Source organism: Ambystoma mexicanum, chromosome 3q (assembly GCF_040938575.1).
Source record: "Ambystoma mexicanum isolate Mex_15411 chromosome 3q, UKY_AmexF1_1, whole genome shotgun sequence".
In the NCBI taxonomy this organism is placed as follows: Eukaryota; Metazoa; Chordata; class Amphibia; order Caudata; family Ambystomatidae; genus Ambystoma; species Ambystoma mexicanum.
Genome location: NC_090926.1, coordinates 1,105,354,188 through 1,105,373,008, shown reverse-complemented (window position 1 = coordinate 1,105,373,008; position 18,821 = coordinate 1,105,354,188). Strand labels below are relative to the sequence as shown.

General features: G+C 39.4%; 6 non-coding genes across 6 annotated transcripts; all 6 read right to left on the bottom strand.

Moving 5' to 3' along the window:
- Positions 1-1,077: 1,077 nt before the first annotated feature.
- TRNAR-CCG (transfer RNA arginine (anticodon CCG)) lies at positions 1,078-1,150 on the bottom strand. Its single transcript has one exon. It is a non-coding gene; the product is annotated as a tRNA-Arg (tRNA).
- A 6,031-nt stretch (positions 1,151-7,181) lies between these two features.
- On the bottom strand, positions 7,182-7,254 carry TRNAR-CCG (transfer RNA arginine (anticodon CCG)). The gene has a single exon. It is a non-coding gene; the product is annotated as a tRNA-Arg (tRNA).
- Positions 7,255-9,220: 1,966 nt separating this feature from the next.
- TRNAR-CCG (transfer RNA arginine (anticodon CCG)) lies at positions 9,221-9,293 on the bottom strand. Its single transcript has one exon. It is a non-coding gene; the product is annotated as a tRNA-Arg (tRNA).
- A 4,002-nt stretch (positions 9,294-13,295) lies between these two features.
- On the bottom strand, positions 13,296-13,368 carry TRNAR-CCG (transfer RNA arginine (anticodon CCG)). Its single transcript has one exon. It is a non-coding gene; the product is annotated as a tRNA-Arg (tRNA).
- Positions 13,369-15,333: 1,965 nt separating this feature from the next.
- TRNAR-CCG (transfer RNA arginine (anticodon CCG)) lies at positions 15,334-15,406 on the bottom strand. Its single transcript has one exon. It is a non-coding gene; the product is annotated as a tRNA-Arg (tRNA).
- Positions 15,407-17,372: 1,966 nt separating this feature from the next.
- TRNAR-CCG (transfer RNA arginine (anticodon CCG)) lies at positions 17,373-17,445 on the bottom strand. Its single transcript has one exon. It is a non-coding gene; the product is annotated as a tRNA-Arg (tRNA).
- Between the last annotated feature and the right edge of the window lie 1,376 nt (positions 17,446-18,821).

Genomic DNA, 18,821 nt, shown 5'->3' with positions numbered 1-18,821 from the left:
AGTCTCATGGGCATGACACTTGACACAATATCCATCTTGAGCACCAGATTTTTTGTGATTTTCATGTCTTACCTATTCATTTCCTTTGACATAGTTTCAGATCCTCTTATTAATCACTCACTGCAAGTTTTGAATGGTGCAGGTTTTGTGGACTTTTCTAAATAAAATGCATTACATTTGAATTCATCACTTTTCTTCCTGTTTTATCATGTTTATGTATTCCTGGTACACTGGTGTCGATTGGTCACTAAAAAGAGCACAACAGGATTCTATTCTACAGTACGGACCGTTATCTTTCTCAATCGCTCCGATTCCATAATGGCAACAGTGCCGAGCAACAAGGGTACTTAACTGTGCAATCAATTCAAGAAAGTAGTTTCAACTCAGTGTCCACTTTCTGCAGAGACACTGGCAGTAGGGCTATTTCGGGTGCTCTTACAGCGGGCTTCATTCTCATAAGACTATATTTTCTACTGCTAGTATTCTTCCAGAGGAAGGTGCTGTTCAGTAACATGTGAGTGCAGTGCAGCTCTATAAAAGGATGATCTACAATCCAGGGACACTACCCAACCAAGAGGACTTCCTGTAACATTCCACGACAGAGACAATCCCTTAAGAGAAACTTTTTCACTGCAGAGATTCTCACTGAGGAAAATGATTCTCAGTGCAATGTCACTGCAAGGAGGCTAGCTTAGGAGGATTCTCTTCACAGTTGAGATGGCACCTGAGGAAGACACTTTTCAGCAATTGGTGGCTACAGGGGAGCTCACTTAAGAGTAACATCTTAAATGCTGGGGCCCTCATAAGGAATTGAATGAGCAGTATATGTTTCTCTGCTGCTATACTCCCTGAGAAGCAAAATATTAAGTGATATGTCACAGTTGCAAGGCAGCTCTATGAAGACAGGACAAGATTCACGTGTCTTTACTGCATAGTGTCGCGGTAATACATCAGTATTGACAAGGTGAATGAAATGAGTGTGATGATTTTCATTGATGAGACCTTTTAATCATCTTTATGTTAATATATGTTGAAATTCGTTCATATTTAATTAAGATCAAAATTAAAAATAATTGACGACCCAGGTGGGACTTGAACCCACAATCCCCAGCTCCGGAGGCTGATGCCTTATCCATTAGGCCACAGGACCACTTGATAGAAAAGCACTGATCTGACCATAATAGACCAACTGAACACCAATTCAAATACAGAATAAACACCCCATGGCAAAAACAACAAAAACATGAAAAAAAAACACAGTCAACATGTAGAGCAAGTCTGTGAGTTTGGAAAACACACCTTGCATATGAAGGTCCAGTGAGCGAAGGTAAAGAAAGGAACAACTCCTGCAACACAAACCCTTCCGCAATTCATATTGAACACTTTTGATTGAAGAGAGTATACAGTGCGGTGGTTGCTACTCCTCGCCATCCTTATTTATAGTATTTTGATTTATATGCACTGAAATAGCTTTTAGTTTGGCTTCTGATGTTTTGTCTTCTAAAAAATGTGTATGTACTGGTACTTTCTACAGATGGAAATGAAGATGAACTCAAAATAGGGACAAATAGTCCTGACATACACCAATCCTTAGCAACTGCTTTGGATTGGCCAAATGCGTAAATTCGATGCACTGTGTGTTATATTCTTGGCATTCGCACTTTACAAAATTTAAGAATTGCTGTAAGATTTTTCCATTATGGACACTATTCTAGAGTTCCAGCATTTTTCTTACTCTGTCTCAAAAATTGATGATTTCTACAAACTAGATTTCTTGCCTGGCATATTTTCATTTCACCTGACATCTCTGACTTCCTATCTGTGGTGATCACTGTCTCACGGCCACCCACTTGGTAAAGATAATAACTAGGAGGTCATTGACTTAGTGATAATGTATTCATTGTCTCTAATGATGACTTCTATGATGCCCTCACACTGCATTGCCCTCTTCTAGGTTGGAACATCCTTGCTAACTTGCTTGACTTTTCAAGTAATCCTTCACCTGTTGAAGCCAGATATTTTCCGAAACATGTGTCACAGAGTCTCATGGGCATGACACTTGACACAATATCCATCTTGAGCACCAGATTTTTTGTGATTTTCATGTCTTACCTATTCATTTCCTTTGACATAGTTTCAGATCCTCTTATTAATCACTCACTGCAAGTTTTGAATGGTGCAGGTTTTGTGGACTTTTCTAAATAAAATGCATTACATTTGAATTCATCACTTTTCTTCCTGTTTTATCATGTTTATGTATTCCTGGTACACTGGTGTCGATTGGTCACTAAAAAGAGCACAACAGGATTCTATTCTACAGTACGGACCGTTGTCTTTCTCAATCGCTCCGATTCCATAATGGCAACAGTGCCGAGCAACAAGGGTACTTAACTGTGCAATCAATTCAAGAAAGTAGTTTCAACTCAGTGTCCACTTTCTGCAGAGACACTGGCAATAGGGCTATTTCGGGTGCTCTTACAGCAGGCTTCATTCTCATAAGACTATATTTTCTACTGCTAGTATTCTTGCAGAGGAAGGTGCTGTTCAGTAACATGTGAGTGCAGTGCAGCTCTATAAAAGGATGATCTACAATCCAGGGACACTACCCAACCAAGAGGACTTCCTGTAACATTCCACGACAGAGACAATCCCTTAAGAGAAACTTTTTCACTGCAGAGATTCTCACTGAGGAAAATGATTCTCAGTGCCATGTCACTGCAAGGAGGCTAGCTTAGGAGGATTCTCTTCACAGTTGAGATGGCACCTGAGGAAGACACTTTTCAGCAATTGGTGGCTACAGGGGAGCTCACTTAAGAGTAACATCTTAAATGCTGGGGCCCTCATAAGGAATTGAATGAGCAGTATATGTTTCTCTGCTGCTATACTCCCTGAGAAGCAAAATATTAAGTGATATGTCACAGTTGCAAGGCAGCTCTATGAAGACAGGACAAGATTCACGTGTTTTTACTGCATAGTGTCGCGGTAATACATCAGTATTGACAAGGTGAATGAAATGAGTGTGATGATTTTCATTGATGAGACCTTTTAATCATCTTTATGTTAATATATGTTGAAATTCGTTCATATTTAATTAAGATCAAAATTAAAAATAATTGACGACCCAGGTGGGACTTGAACCCACAATCCCCAGGCTGATGCCTTATCCATTAGGCCACAGGGCCACTTGATAGAAAAGCACTGATCTGACCATAATAGACCAACTGAACACCAATTCAAACACAGAATAAACACCCCATGGCAAAAACAACAAAAACATGAAAAAAAAAGAAAGTCAACATGTAGAGCAAGTCTGTGAGTTTGGAAAACACACCTTGCATATGAAGGTCCAGTGAGCGAAGGTAAAGAAAGGAACAACTCCTGCAACACAAACCCTTCCGCAATTCATATTGAACACTTTTGATTGAAGAGAGTATACAGTGCGGTGGTTGCTACTCCTCGCCATCCTTATTTATAGTATTTTGATTTATATGCACTGAAATAGCTTTTAGTTTGGCTTCTGATGTTTTGTCTTCTAAAAAATTTGTATGTACTGGTACTTTCTACAGATGGAAATGAAGATGAACTCAAAATAGGGACAAATAGTCCTGACATACACCAATCCTTAGCAACTGCTTTGGATTGGCCAAATGCGTAAATTCGATGCACTGTGTGTTATATTCTTGGCATTCGCACTTTACAAAATTTAAGAATTGCTGTAAGATTTTTCCATTATGGACACTATTCTAGAGTTCCAGCATTTTTCTTACTCTGTCTCAAAAATTGATGATTTCTACAAACTAGATTTCTTGCCTGGCATATTTTCATTTCACCTGACATCTCTGACTTCCTATCTGTGGTGATCACTGTCTCACGGCCACCCACTTGGTAAAGATAATAACTAGGAGGTCATTGACTTCGTGATAATGTATTCATTGTCTCTAATGATGACTTCTATGATGCCCTCACACTGCAATGCCCTCTTCTAGGTTGGAACATCCTTGCTAACTTGCTTGACTTTTCAAGTAATCCTTCACCTGTTGAAGCCAGATATTTTCCGAAACATGTGTCACAGAGTCTCATGGGCATGACACTTGACACAATATCCATCTTGAGCACCAGATTTTTTGTGATTTTCATGTCTTACCTATTCATTTCCTTTGACATAGTTTCAGATCCTCTTATTAATCACTCACTGCAAGTTTTGAATGGTGCAGGTTTTGTGGACTTTTCTAAATAAAATGCATTACATTTGAATTCATCACTTTTCTTCCTGTTTTATCATGTTTATGTATTCCTGGTACACTGGTGTCGATTGGTCACTAAAAAGAGCACAACAGGATTCTATTCTACAGTACGGACCGTTATCTTTCTCAATCGCTCCGATTCCATAATGGCAACAGTGCCGAGCAACAAGGGTACTTAACTGTGCAATCAATTCAAGAAAGTAGTTTCAACTCAGTGTCCACTTTCTGCAGAGACACTGGCAGTAGGGCTATTTCGGGTGCTCTTACAGCGGGCTTCATTCTCATAAGACTATATTTTCTACTGCTAGTATTCTTGCAGACGAAGGTGCTGTTCAGTAACATGTGAGTGCAGTGCAGCTCTATAAAAGGATGATCTACAATCCAGGGACACTACCCAACCAAGAGGACTTCCTGTAACATTCCACGACAGAGACAATCCCTTAAGAGAAACTTTTTCACTGCAGAGATTCTCACTGAGGAAAATGATTCTCAGTGCAATGTCACTGCAAGGAGGCTAGCTTAGGAGGATTCTCTTCACAGTTGAGATGGCACCTGAGGAAGACACTTTTCAGCAATTGGTGGCTACAGGGGAGCTCACTTAAGAGTAACATCTTAAATGCTGGGGCCCTCATAAGGAATTGAATGAGCAGTATATGTTTCTCTGCTGCTATACTCCCTGAGAAGCAAAATATTAAGTGATATGTCACAGTTGCAAGGCAGCTCTATGAAGACAGGACAAGATTCACGTGTCTTTACTGCATAGTGTCGCGGTAATACATCAGTATTGACAAGGTGAATGAAATGAGTGTGATGATTTTCATTGATGAGACCTTTTAATCATCTTTATGTTAATATATGTTGAAATTCGTTCATATTTAATTAAGATCAAAATTAAAAATAATTGACGACCCAGGTGGGACTTGAACCCACAATCCCCAGGCTGATGCCTTATCCATTAGGCCACAGGGCCACTTGATAGAAAAGCACTGATCTGACCATAATAGACCAACTGAACACCAATTCAAACACAGAATAAACACCCCATGGCAAAAACAACAAAAACATGAAAAAAAAACAAAGTCAACATGTAGAGCAAGTCTGTGAGTTTGGAAAACACACCTTGCATATGAAGGTCCAGTGAGCGAAGGTAAAGAAAGGAACAACTCCTGCAACACAAACCCTTCCGCAATTCATATTGAACACTTTTGATTGAAGAGAGTATACAGTGCGGTGGTTGCTACTCCTCGCCATCCTTATTTATAGTATTTTGATTTATATGCACTGAAATAGCTTTTAGTTTGGCTTCTGATGTTTTGTCTTCTAAAAAATTTGTATGTACTGGTACTTTCTACAGATGGAAATGAAGATGAACTCAAAATAGGGACAAATAGTCCTGACATACACCAATCCTTAGCAACTGCTTTGGATTGGCCAAATGCGTAAATTCGATGCACTGTGTGTTATATTCTTGGCATTCGCACTTTACAAAATTTAAGAATTGCTGTAAGATTTTTCCATTATGGACACTATTCTAGAGTTCCAGCATTTTTCTTACTCTGTCTCAAAAATTGATGATTTCTACAAACTAGATTTCTTGCCTGGCATATTTTCATTTCACCTGACATCTCTGACTTCCTATCTGTGGTGATCACTGTCTCACGGCCACCCACTTGGTAAAGATAATAACTAGGAGGTCATTGACTTCGTGATAATGTATTCATTGTCTCTAATGATGACTTCTATGATGCCCTCACACTGCAATGCCCTCTTCTAGGTTGGAACATCCTTGCTAACTTGCTTGACTTTTCAAGTAATCCTTCACCTGTTGAAGCCAGATATTTTCCGAAACATGTGTCACAGAGTCTCATGGGCATGACACTTGACACAATATCCATCTTGAGCACCAGATTTTTTGTGATTTTCATGTCTTACCTATTCATTTCCTTTGACATAGTTTCAGATCCTCTTATTAATCACTCACTGCAAGTTTTGAATGGTGCAGGTTTTGTGGACTTTTCTAAATAAAATGCATTACATTTGAATTCATCACTTTTCTTCCTGTTTTATCATGTTTATGTATTCCTGGTACACTGGTGTCGATTGGTCACTAAAAAGAGCACAACAGGATTCTATTCTACAGTACGGACCGTTATCTTTCTCAATCGCTCCGATTCCATAATGGCAACAGTGCCGAGCAACAAGGGTACTTAACTGTGCAATCAATTCAAGAAAGTAGTTTCAACTCAGTGTCCACTTTCTGCAGAGACACTGGCAGTAGGGCTATTTCGGGTGCTCTTACAGCGGGCTTCATTCTCATAAGACTATATTTTCTACTGCTAGTATTCTTGCAGACGAAGGTGCTGTTCAGTAACATGTGAGTGCAGTGCAGCTCTATAAAAGGATGATCTACAATCCAGGGACACTACCCAACCAAGAGGACTTCCTGTAACATTCCACGACAGAGACAATCCCTTAAGAGAAACTTTTTCACTGCAGAGATTCTCACTGAGGAAAATGATTCTCAGTGCAATGTCACTGCAAGGAGGCTAGCTTAGGAGGATTCTCTTCACAGTTGAGATGGCACCTGAGGAAGACACTTTTCAGCAATTGGTGGCTACAGGGGAGCTCACTTAAGAGTAACATCTTAAATGCTGGGGCCCTCATAAGGAATTGAATGAGCAGTATCTGTTTCTCTGCTGCTATACTCCCTGAGAAGCAAAATATTAAGTGATATGTCACAGTTGCAAGGCAGCTCTATGAAGACAGGACAAGATTCACGTGTCTTTACTGCATAGTGTCGCGGTAATACATCAGTATTGACAAGGTGAATGAAATGAGTGTGATGATTTTCATTGATGAGACCTTTTAATCATCTTTATGTTAATATATGTTGAAATTCGTTCATATTTAATTAAGATCAAAATTAAAAATAATTGACGACCCAGGTGGGACTTGAACCCACAATCCCCAGCTTCGGAGGCTGATGCCTTATCCATTAGGCCACAGGACCACTTGATAGAAAAGCACTGATCTGACCATAATAGACCAGCTGAACACCAATTCACACACAGAATAAACACCCCATGGCAAAAACAACAAAAACATGAAAAAAACACAGTCAACATGTAAAGCAAGTCTGTGAGTTTGGAAAACACACCTTGCATATGATGGTCCAGTGAGCGAAGGTAAAGAAAGGAACAACTCCTGCAACACAAACCCTTCCACAATTCATATTGAACACTTTTGATTGAAGAGAGTATACAGTGCGGTGGTTGCTACTCCTCGCCATCCTTATTTATAGTATTTTGATTTATATGCACTGAAATAGCTTTTAGTTCGGCTTCTGATGTTTTGTCTTCTAAAAAATGTGTATATACTGGTACTTTCTACAGATGGAAATGAAGATGAACTCAAAATAGGGACAAATAGTCCTGACATGCACCAATCCTTAGCAACTGCTTTGGATTGGCCAAATGCGTAAATTCGATGCACTGTGTGTTATATTCTTGGCATTCGCACTTTACAAAATTTAAGAATTGCTGTAAGATTTTTCCATTATGGACACTATTCTAGAGTTCCAGCATTTTTCTTACTCTGTCTCAAAAATTGATGATTTCTACAAACTAGATTTCTTGCCTGGCATATTTTCATTTCACCTGACATCTCTGACTTCCTATCTGTGGTGATCACTGTCTCACGGCCACCCACTTGGTAAAGATAATAACTAGGAGGTCATTGACTTAGTGATAATGTATTCATTGTCTCTAATGATGACTTCTATGATGCCCTCACACTGCAATGCCCTCTTCTAGGTTGGAACATCCTTGCTAACTTGCTTGACTTTTCAAGTAATCCTTCACCTGTTGAAGCCAGATATTTTCCGAAACATGTGTCACAGAGTCTCATGGGCATGACACTTGACACAATATCCATCTTGAGCACCAGATTTTTTTGTGATTTTCATGTCTTACCTATTCATTTCCTTTGACATAGTTTCAGATCCTCTTATTAATCACTCACTGCAAGTTTTGAATGGTGCAGGTTTTGTGGCCTTTTCTAAATAAAATGCATTACATTTGAATTCATCATTTTTCTTCCTGTTTTATCATGTTTATGTATTCCCGGTACACTGGTGTCGATTGGTCACTAAAAAGAGCACAACAGGATTCTATTCTACAGTACGGACCGTTGTCTTTCTCAATTGCTCCGATTCCATAATGGCAACAGTGCCGAGCAACAAGGGTACTTAACTGTGCAATCAATTCAAGAAAGTAGTTTCAACTCAGTGTCCACTTTCTGCAGAGACACTGGCAATAGGGCTAATTCGGGTGCTCTTACAGCAGGCTTCATTCTCATAAGACTATATTTTCTACTGCTAGTATTCTTGCAGAGGAAGGTGCTGTTCAGTAACATGTGAGTGCAGTGCAGCTCTATAAAAGGATGATCTACAATCCAGGGACACTACCCAACCAAGAGGACTTCCTGTAACATTCCACTACAGAGCCAATCCCTTAAGAGAAGCTTTTTCACTGCAGAGATTCTCACTGAGGAAAATGATTCTCAGTGACATGTCACTGCAAGGAGGCTAGCTTAGGAGGATTCTCTTCACAGTTGAGATGGCACCTGAGGAAGACACTTTTCAGCAATTGGTGGCTACAGGGGAGCTCACTTAAGAGTAACATCTTAAATGCTGGGGCCCTCATAAGGAATTGAATGAGCAGTATATGTTTCTCTGCTGCTATATTCCCTGAGAAGCAAAATATTAAGTGATATGTCACAGTTGCAAGGCAGCTCTATGAAGACAGGACAAGATTCACGTGTCTTTACTGCATAGTGTCGCGGTAATACATCAGTATTGACAAGGTGAATGAAATGAGTGTGATGATTTTCATTGATGAGACCTTTTAATCATCTTTATGTTAATATATGTTGAAATTCGTTCATATTTAATTAAGATCAAAATTAAAAATAATTGAAGACCCAGGTGGGACTTGAACCCACAATCCCCAGCTTCGGAGGCTGATGCCTTATCCATTAGGCCACAGGGCCACTTGATGGAAAAGCACTGATCTGACCATAATAGACCATCTGAACACCAATTCACACACAGAATAAACACCCCATGGCAAAAACAACAAAAACATGAAAAAAACACAGTCAACATGTAAAGCAAGTCTGTGAGTTTGGAAAACACACCTTGCATATGATGGTCCAGTGAGCGAAGGTAAAGAAAGGAACAACTCCTGCAACACAAACCCTTCCGCAATTCATATTGAACACTTTTGATTGAAGAGAGTATACAGTGCGGTGGTTGCTACTCCTCGCCATCCTTATTTATAGTATTTTGATTTATATGCACTGAAATAGCTTTTAGTTCGGCTTCTGATGTTTTGTCTTCTAAAAAATGTGTATATACTGGTCCTTTCTACAGATGGAAATGAAGATGAACTGAAAATAGGGACAAATAGTCCTGACATGCACCAATCCTTAGCAACTGCTTTGGATTGGCCAAATGCGTAAATTCGATGCACTGTGTGTTATATTCTTGGCATTCGCACTTTACAAAATTTAAGAATTGCTGTAAGATTTTTCCATTATGGACACTATTCTAGAGTTCCAGCATTTTTCTTACTCTGTCGCAAAAATTGATGATTTCTACAAACTAGATTTCTTGCCTGGCATATTTTCATTTCACCTGACATCTCTGACTTCCTATCTGTGGTGATCACTGTCTCACGGCCACCCACTTGGTAAAGATAATAACTAGGAGGTCATTGACTTAGTGATAATGTATTCATTGTCTCTAATGATGACTTCTATGATGCCCTCACACTGCAATGCCCTCTTCTAGGTTGGAACATCCTTGCTAATTTGCTTGACTTTTCAAGTAATCCTTCACCTGTTGAAGCCAGATATTTTCCGAAACATGTGTCACAGAGTCTCATGGGCATGACACTTGACACAATATCCATCTTGAGCACCAGATTTTTTGTGATTTTCATGTCTTACCTATTCATTTCCTTTGACATAGTTTCAGATCCTCTTATTAATCACTCACTGCAAGTTTTGAATGGTGCATTTTTTGCGGACTTTTCTAAATAAAATGCATTACATTTGAATTCATCACTTTTCTTCCTGTTTTATCATGTTTATGTATTCCTGGTACACTGGTGTCGATTGGTCACTAAAAAGAGCACAACAGGATTCTATTCTACAGTACGGACCGTTGTCTTTCTCAATTGCTCCGATTCCATAATGGCAACAGTGCCGAGCAACAAGTGTACTTAACTGTGCAATCAATTCAAGAAAGTAGTTTCAACTCAGTGTCCACTTTCTGCAGAGACACTGGCAGTAGGGCTATTTCGGGTGCTCTTACAGCAGGCTTCATTCTCATAAGACTATATTTTCTAATGCTAGTATTCTTGCAGAGGAAGGTGCTGTTCAGTAACATGTGAGTGCAGTGCAGCTCTATAAAAGGATGATCTACAATCCAGGGACACTACCCAACCAAGAGGACTTCCTGTAACATTCCACGACAGAGACAATCCCTTAAGAGAAACTTTTTCACTGCAGAGAGTCTCACTGAGGAAAATGATTCTCAGTGCCATGTCACTGCAAGGAGGCTAGCTTAGGAGGATTCTCTTCACAGTTGAGATGGCACCTGAGGAAGACACTTTTCAGCAATTGGTGGCTACAGGGGAGCTCACTTAAGAGTAACATCTTAAATGCTGGGGCCCTCATAAGGAATTGAATTAGCAGTATCTGTTTCTCTGCTGCTATACTCCCTGAGAAGCAAAATATTAAGTGATATGTCACAGTTGCAAGGCAGCTCTATGAAGACAGGACAAGATTCAAGTGTCTTTACTGCATAGTGTCGCGGTAATACATCAGTATTGACAAGGTGAATGAAATGAGTGTGATGATTTTCATTGATGAGACCTTTTAATCATCTTTATGTTAATATATGTTGAAATTCGTTCATATTTAATTAAGATCAAAATTAAAAATAATTGACAACCCAGGTGGGACTTGAACCCACAATCCCCGGCTTCGGAGGCTGATGCCTTATCCATTAGGCCACAGGGCCACTTGATGGAAAAGCACTGATCTGACCATAATAGACCAGCTGAACACCAATTCACACACAGAATAAACACCCCATGGCAAAAACAACAAAAACATGAAAAAAACACAGTCAACATGTAAAGCAAGTCTGTGAGTTTGGAAAACACACCTTGCATATGATGGTCCAGTGAGCGAAGGTAAAGAAAGGAACAACTCCTGCAACACAAACCCTTCCGCAATTCATATTGAACACTTTTGATTGAAGAGAGTATACAGTGCGGTGGTTGCTACTCCTCGCCATCCTTATTTATAGTATTTTGATTTATATGCACTGAAATAGCTTTTAGTTCGGCTCCTGATGTTTTGTCTTCTAAAAAATGTGTATATACTGGTACTTTCTACAGATGGAAATGAAGATGAACTCAAAATAGGGACAAATAGTCCTGACATGCACCAATCCTTAGCAACTGCTTTGGATTGGCCAAATGCGTAAATTCGATGCACTGTGTGTTATATTCTTGGCATTCGCACTTTACAAAATTTAAGAATTGCTGTAAGATTTTTCCATTATGGACACTATTCTAGAGTTCCAGCATTTTTCTTACTCTGTCTCAAAAATTGATGATTTCTACAAACTAGATTTCTTGCCTGGCATATTTTCATTTCACCTGACATCTCTGACTTCCTATCTGTGGTGATCACTGTCTCACGGCCACCCACTTGGTAAAGATAATAACTAAGAGGTCATTGACTTAGTGATAATGTATTCATTGTCTCTAATGATGACTTCTATGATGCCCTCACACTGCAATGCCCTCTTCTAGGTTGGAACATCCTTGCTAACTTGCTTGACTTTTCAAGTAATCCTTCACCTGTTGAAGCCAGATATTTTCCAAAACATGTGTCACAGAGTCTCATGGGCATGACACTTGACACAATATCCATCTTGAGCACCAGATTTTTTGTGATTTTCATGTCTTACCTATTCATTTCCTTTGACATAGTTTCAGATCCTCTTATTAATCACTCACTGCAAGTTTTGAATGGTGCAGGTTTTGTGGACTTTTCTAAATAAAATGCATTACATTTGAATTCATCACTTTTCTTCCGGTTTTATCATGTTTATGTATTCCTAGTACACTAGTGTCGATTGGTCACTAAAAAGAGCACAACAGGATTCTATTCTACAGTACGGACCGTTGTCTTTCTCAATTGCTCCGATTCCATAATGGCAACAGTGCCGAGCAACAAGGGTACTTAACTGTGCAATCAATTCAAGAAAGTAGTTTCAACTCAGTGTCCACTTTCTGCAGAGACACTGGCAATAGGGCTATTTCGGGTGCTCTTACAGCAGGCTTCATTCTCATAAGACTATATTTTCTACTGCTAGTATTCTTGCAGAGGAAGGTGCTGTTCAGTAACATGTGAGTGCAGTGCAGCTCTATAAAAGGATGATCTACAATCCAGGGACACTACCCAACCAAGAGGACTTCCTGTAACATTCCACTACAGAGACAATCCCTTAAGAGAAACTTTTTCACTGCAGAGATTCTCACTGAGGAAAATGATTCTCAGTGACATGTCACTGCAAGGAGGCTAGCTTAGGAGGATTCTCTTCACAGTTGAGATGGCACCTGAGGAAGACACTTTTCAGCAATTGGTGGCTACATGGAGCTCACTTAAGAGTAACATCTTAAATGCTGGGGCCCTCATAATGAATTGAATGAGCAGTATATGTTTCTCTGCTGCTATACTCCCTGAGAAGCAAAATATTAAGTGATATGTCACAGTTGCAAGGCAGCTCTATGAAGACAGGACAAGATTCACGTGTCTTTACTGCATAGTGTCGCGGTAATACATCAGTATTGACAAGGTGAATGAAATGAGTGTGATGATTTTCATTGATGAGACCTTTTAATCATCTTTATGTTAATATATGTTGAAATTCGTTCATATTTAATTAAGATCAAAATTAAAAATAATTGAAGACCCAGGTGGGACTTGAACCCACAATCCCCAGCTTCGGAGGCTGATGCCTTATCCATTAGGCCACAGGGCCACTTGATGGAAAAGCACTGATCTGACCATAATAGACCATCTGAACACCAATTCACACACAGAATAAACACCCCATGGCAAAAACAACAAAAACATGAAAAAAACACAGTCAACATGTAAAGCAAGTCTGTGAGTTTGGAAAACACACCTTGCATATGATGGTCCAGTGAGCGAAGGTAAAGAAAGGAACAACTCCTGCAACACAAACCCTTCCGCAATTCATATTGAACACTTTTGATTGAAGAGAGTATACAGTGCGGTGGTTGCTACTCCTCGCCATCCTTATTTATAGTATTTTGATTTATATGCACTGAAATAGCTTTTAGTTCGGCTTCTGATGTTTTGTCTTCTAAAAAATGTGTATATACTGGTACTTTCTACAGATGGAAATGAAGATGAACTGAAAATAGGGACAAATAGTCCTGACATGCACCAATCCTTAGCAACTGCTTTGGATTGGCCAAATGCGTAAATTCGATGCACTGTGTGTTATATTCTTGGCATTCGCACTTTACAAAATTTAAGAATTGCTGTAAGATTTTTCCATTATGGACACTATTCTAGAGTTCCAGCATTTTTCTTACTCTGTCTCAAAAATTGATGATTTCTACAAACTAGATTTCTTGCCTGGCATATTTTCATTTCACCTGACATCTCTGACTTCCTATCTGTGGTGATCACTGTCTCACGGCCACCCACTTGGTAAAGATAATAACTAGGAGGTCATTGACTTAGTGATAATGTATTCATTGTCTCTAATGATGACTTCTATGATGCCCTCACACTGCAATGCCCTCTTCTAGGTTGGAACATCCTTGCTAATTTGCTTGACTTTTCAAGTAATCCTTCACCTGTTGAAGCCAGATATTTTCCGAAACATGTGTCACAGAGTCTCATGGGCATGACACTTGACACAATATCCATCTTGAGCACCAGATTTTTTGTGATTTTCATGTCTTACCTATTCATTTCCTTTGACATAGTTTCAGATCCTCTTATTAATCACTCACTGCAAGTTTTGAATGGTGCATTTTTTGCGGACTTTTCGAAATAAAATGCATTACATTTGAATTCATCACTTTTCTTCCTGTTTTATCATGTTTATGTATTCCTGGTACACTGGTGTCGATTGGTCACTAAAAAGAGAACAACAGGATTCTATTCTACAGTACGGACCGTTGTCTTTCTCAATTGCTCCGATTCCATAATGGCAACAGTGCCGAGCAACAAGTGTACTTAACTGTGCAATCAATTCAAGAAAGTAGTTTCAACTCAGTGTCCACTTTCTGCAGAGACACTGGCAGTAGGGCTATTTCGGGTGCTCTTACAGCAGGCTTCATTCTCATAAGACTATATTTTCTAATGCTAGTATTCTTGCAGAGGAAGGTGCTGTTCAGTAACATGTGAGTGCAGTGCAGCTCTATAAAAGGATGATCTACAATCCAGGGACACTACCCAACCAAGAGGACTTCCTGTAACATTCCACGACAGAGACAATCCCTTAAGAGAAACTTTTTCACTGCAGAGATTCTCACTGAGGAAAATGATTCTCAGTGCCATGTCACTGCAAGGAGGCTAGCTTAGGAGGATTCTCTTCACAGTTGAGATGGCACCTGAGGAAGACACTTTTCAGCAATTGGTGGCTACAGGGGAGCTCACTTAAGAGTAACATCTTAAATGCTGGGGCCCTCATAAGGAATTGAATTAGCAGTATCTGTTTCTCTGCTGCTATACTCCCTGAGAAGCAAAATATTAAGTGATATGTCACAGTTGCAAGGCAGCTCTATGAAGACAGGACAAGATTCAAGTGTCTTTACTGCATAGTGTCGCGGTAATACATCAGTATTGACAAGGTGAATGAAATGAGTGTGATGATTTTCATTGATGAGACCTTTTAATCATCTTTATGTTAATATATGTTGAAATTCGTTCATATTTAATTAAGATCAAAATTAAAAATAATTGACGACCCAGGTGGGACTTGAACCCACAATCCCCAGCTTCGGAGGCTGATGCCTTATCCATTAGGCCACAGGGTCACTTGATGAAAAAGCACTGATCTGACCATAATAGTCCAGCTGAACACCAATTCACACACAGAATAAACACCCCATGGCAAAAACAACAAAAACATGAAAAAAACACAGTCAACATGTAAAGCAAGTCTGTGAGTTTGGAAAACACACCTTGCATATGATGGTCCAGTGAGCGAAGGTAAAGAAAGGAACAACTCCTGCAACACAAACCCTTCCGCAATTCATATTGAACACTTTTGATTGAAGAGAGTATACAGTGCGGTGGTTGCTACTCCTCGCCATCCTTATTTATAGTATTTTGATTTATATGCACTGAAATAGCTTTTAGTTCGGCTTCTGATGTTTTGTCTTCTAAAAAATGTGTATATACTGGTACTTTCTACAGATGGAAATGAAGATGAACTCAAAATAGGGACAAATAGTCCTGACATGCACCAATCCTTAGCAACTGCTTTGGATTGGCCAAATGCGTAAATTCGATGCACTGTGTGTTATATTCTTGGCATTCGCACTTTACAAAATTTAAGAATTGCTGTAAGATTTTTCCATTATGGACACTATTCTAGAGTTCCAGCATTTTTCTTACTCTGTCTCAAAAATTGATGATTTCTACAAACTAGATTTCTTGCCTGGCATATTTTCATTTCACCTGACATCTCTGACTTCCTATCTGTGGTGATCACTGTCTCACGGCCACCCACTTGGTAAAGATAATAACTAGGAGGTCATTGACTTAGTGATAATGTATTCATTGTCTCTAATGATGACTTCTATGATGCCCTCACACTGCAATGCCCTCTTCTAGGTTGGAACATCCTTGCTAACTTGCTTGACTTTTCAAGTAATCCTTCACCTGTTGAAGCCAGATATTTTCCGAAACATGTGTCACAGAGTCTCATGGGCATGACACTTGACACAATATCCATCTTGAGCACCAGATTTTTTTGTGATTTTCATGTCTTACCTATTCATTTCCTTTGACATAGTTTCAGATCCTCTTATTAATCACTCACTGCAAGTTTTGAATGGTGCAGGTTTTGTGGCCTTTTCTAAATAAAATGCATTACATTTGAATTCATCATTTTTCTTCCTGTTTTATCATGTTTATGTATTCCCGGTACACTGGTGTCGATTGGTCACTAAAAAGAGCACAACAGGATTCTATTCTACAGTACGGACCGTTGTCTTTCTCAATTGCTCCGATTCCATAATGGCAACAGTGCCGAGCAACAAGGGTACTTAACTGTGCAATCAATTCAAGAAAGTAGTTTCAACTCAGTGTCCACTTTCTGCAGAGACACTGGCAATAGGGCTAATTCGGGTGCTCTTACAGCAGGCTTCATTCTCATAAGACTATATTTTCTACTGCTAGTATTCTTGCAGAGGAAGGTGCTGTTCAGTAACATGTGAGTGCAGTGCAGCTCTATAAAAGGATGATCTACAATCCAGGGACACTACCCAACCAAGAGGACTTCCTGTAACATTCCACTACAGAGCCAATCCCTTAAGAGAAGCTTTTTCACTGCAGAGATTCTCACTGAGGAAAATGATTCTCAGTGACATGTCACTGCAAGGAGGCTAGCTTAGGAGGATTCTCTTCACAGTTGAGATGGCACCTGAGGAAGACACTTTTCAGCAATTGGTGGCTACAGGGGAGCTCACTTAAGAGTAACATCTTAAATGCTGGGGCCCTCATAAGGAATTGAATGAGCAGTATATGTTTCTCTGCTGCTATATTCCCTGAGAAGCAAAATATTAAGTGATATGTCACAGTTGCAAGGCAGCTCTATGAAGACAGGACAAGATTCACGTGTCTTTACTGCATAGTGTCGCGGTAATACATCAGTATTGACAAGGTGAATGAAATGAGTGTGATGATTTTCATTGATGAGACCTTTTAATCATCTTTATGTTAATATATGTTGAAATTCGTTCATATTTAATTAAGATCAAAATTAAAAATAATTGAAGACCCAGGTGGGACTTGAACCCACAATCCCCAGCTTCGGAGGCTGATGCCTTATCCATTAGGCCACAGGGCCACTTGATGGAAAAGCACTGATCTGACCATAATAGACCATCTGAACACCAATTCACACACAGAATAAACACCCCATGGCAAAAACAACAAAAACATGAAAAAAACACAGTCAACATGTAAAGCAAGTCTGTGAGTTTGGAAAACACACCTTGCATATGATGGTCCAGTGAGCGAAGGTAAAGAAAGGAACAACTCCTGCAACACAAACCCTTCCGCAATTCATATTGAACACTTTTGATTGAAGAGAGTATACAGTGCGGTGGTTGCTACTCCTCGCCATCCTTATTTATAGTATTTTGATTTATATGCACTGAAATAGCTTTTAGTTCGGCTTCTGATGTTTTGTCTTCTAAAAAATGTGTATATACTGGTACTTTCTACAGATGGAAATGAAGATGAACTGAAAATAGGGACAAATAGTCCTGACATGCACCAATCCTTAGCAACTGCTTTGGATTGGCCAAATGCGTAAATTCGATGCACTGTGTGTTATATTCTTGGCATTCGCACTTTACAAAATTTAAGAATTGCTGTAAGATTTTTCCATTATGGACACTATTCTAGAGTTCCAGCATTTTTCTTACTCTGTCTCAAAAATTGATGATTTCTACAAACTAGATTTCTTGCCTGGCATATTTTCATTTCACCTGACATCTCTGACTTCCTATCTGTGGTGATCACTGTCTCACGGCCACCCACTTGGTAAAGATAATAACTAGGAGGTCATTGACTTAGTGATAATGTATTCATTGTCTCTAATGATGACTTCTATGATGCCCTCACACTGCAATGCCCTCTTCTAGGTTGGAACATCCTTGCTAATTTGCTTGACTTTTCAAGTAATCCTTCACCTGTTGAAGCCAGATATTTTCCGAAACATGTGTCACAGAGTCTCATGGGCATGACACTTGACACAATATCCATCTTGAGCACCAGATTTTTTGTGATTTTCATGTCTTACCTATTCATTTCCTTTGACATAGTTTCAGATCCTCTTATTAATCACTCACTGCAAGTTTTGAATGGTGCATTTTTTGCGGACTTTTCTAAATAAAATGCATTACATTTGAATTCATCACTTTTCTTCCTGTTTTATCATGTTTATGTATTCCTGGTACACTGGTGTCGATTGGTCACTAAAAAGAGCACAACAGGATTCTATTCTACAGTACGGACCGTTGTCTTTCTCAATTGCTCCGATTCCATAATGGCAACAGTGCCGAGCAACAAGTGTACTTAACTGTGCAATCAATTCAAGAAAGTAGTTTCAACTCAGTGTCCACTTTCTGCAGAGACACTGGCAGTAGGGCTATTTCGGGTGCTCTTACAGCAGGCTTCATTCTCATAAGACTATATTTTCTAATGCTAGTATTCTTG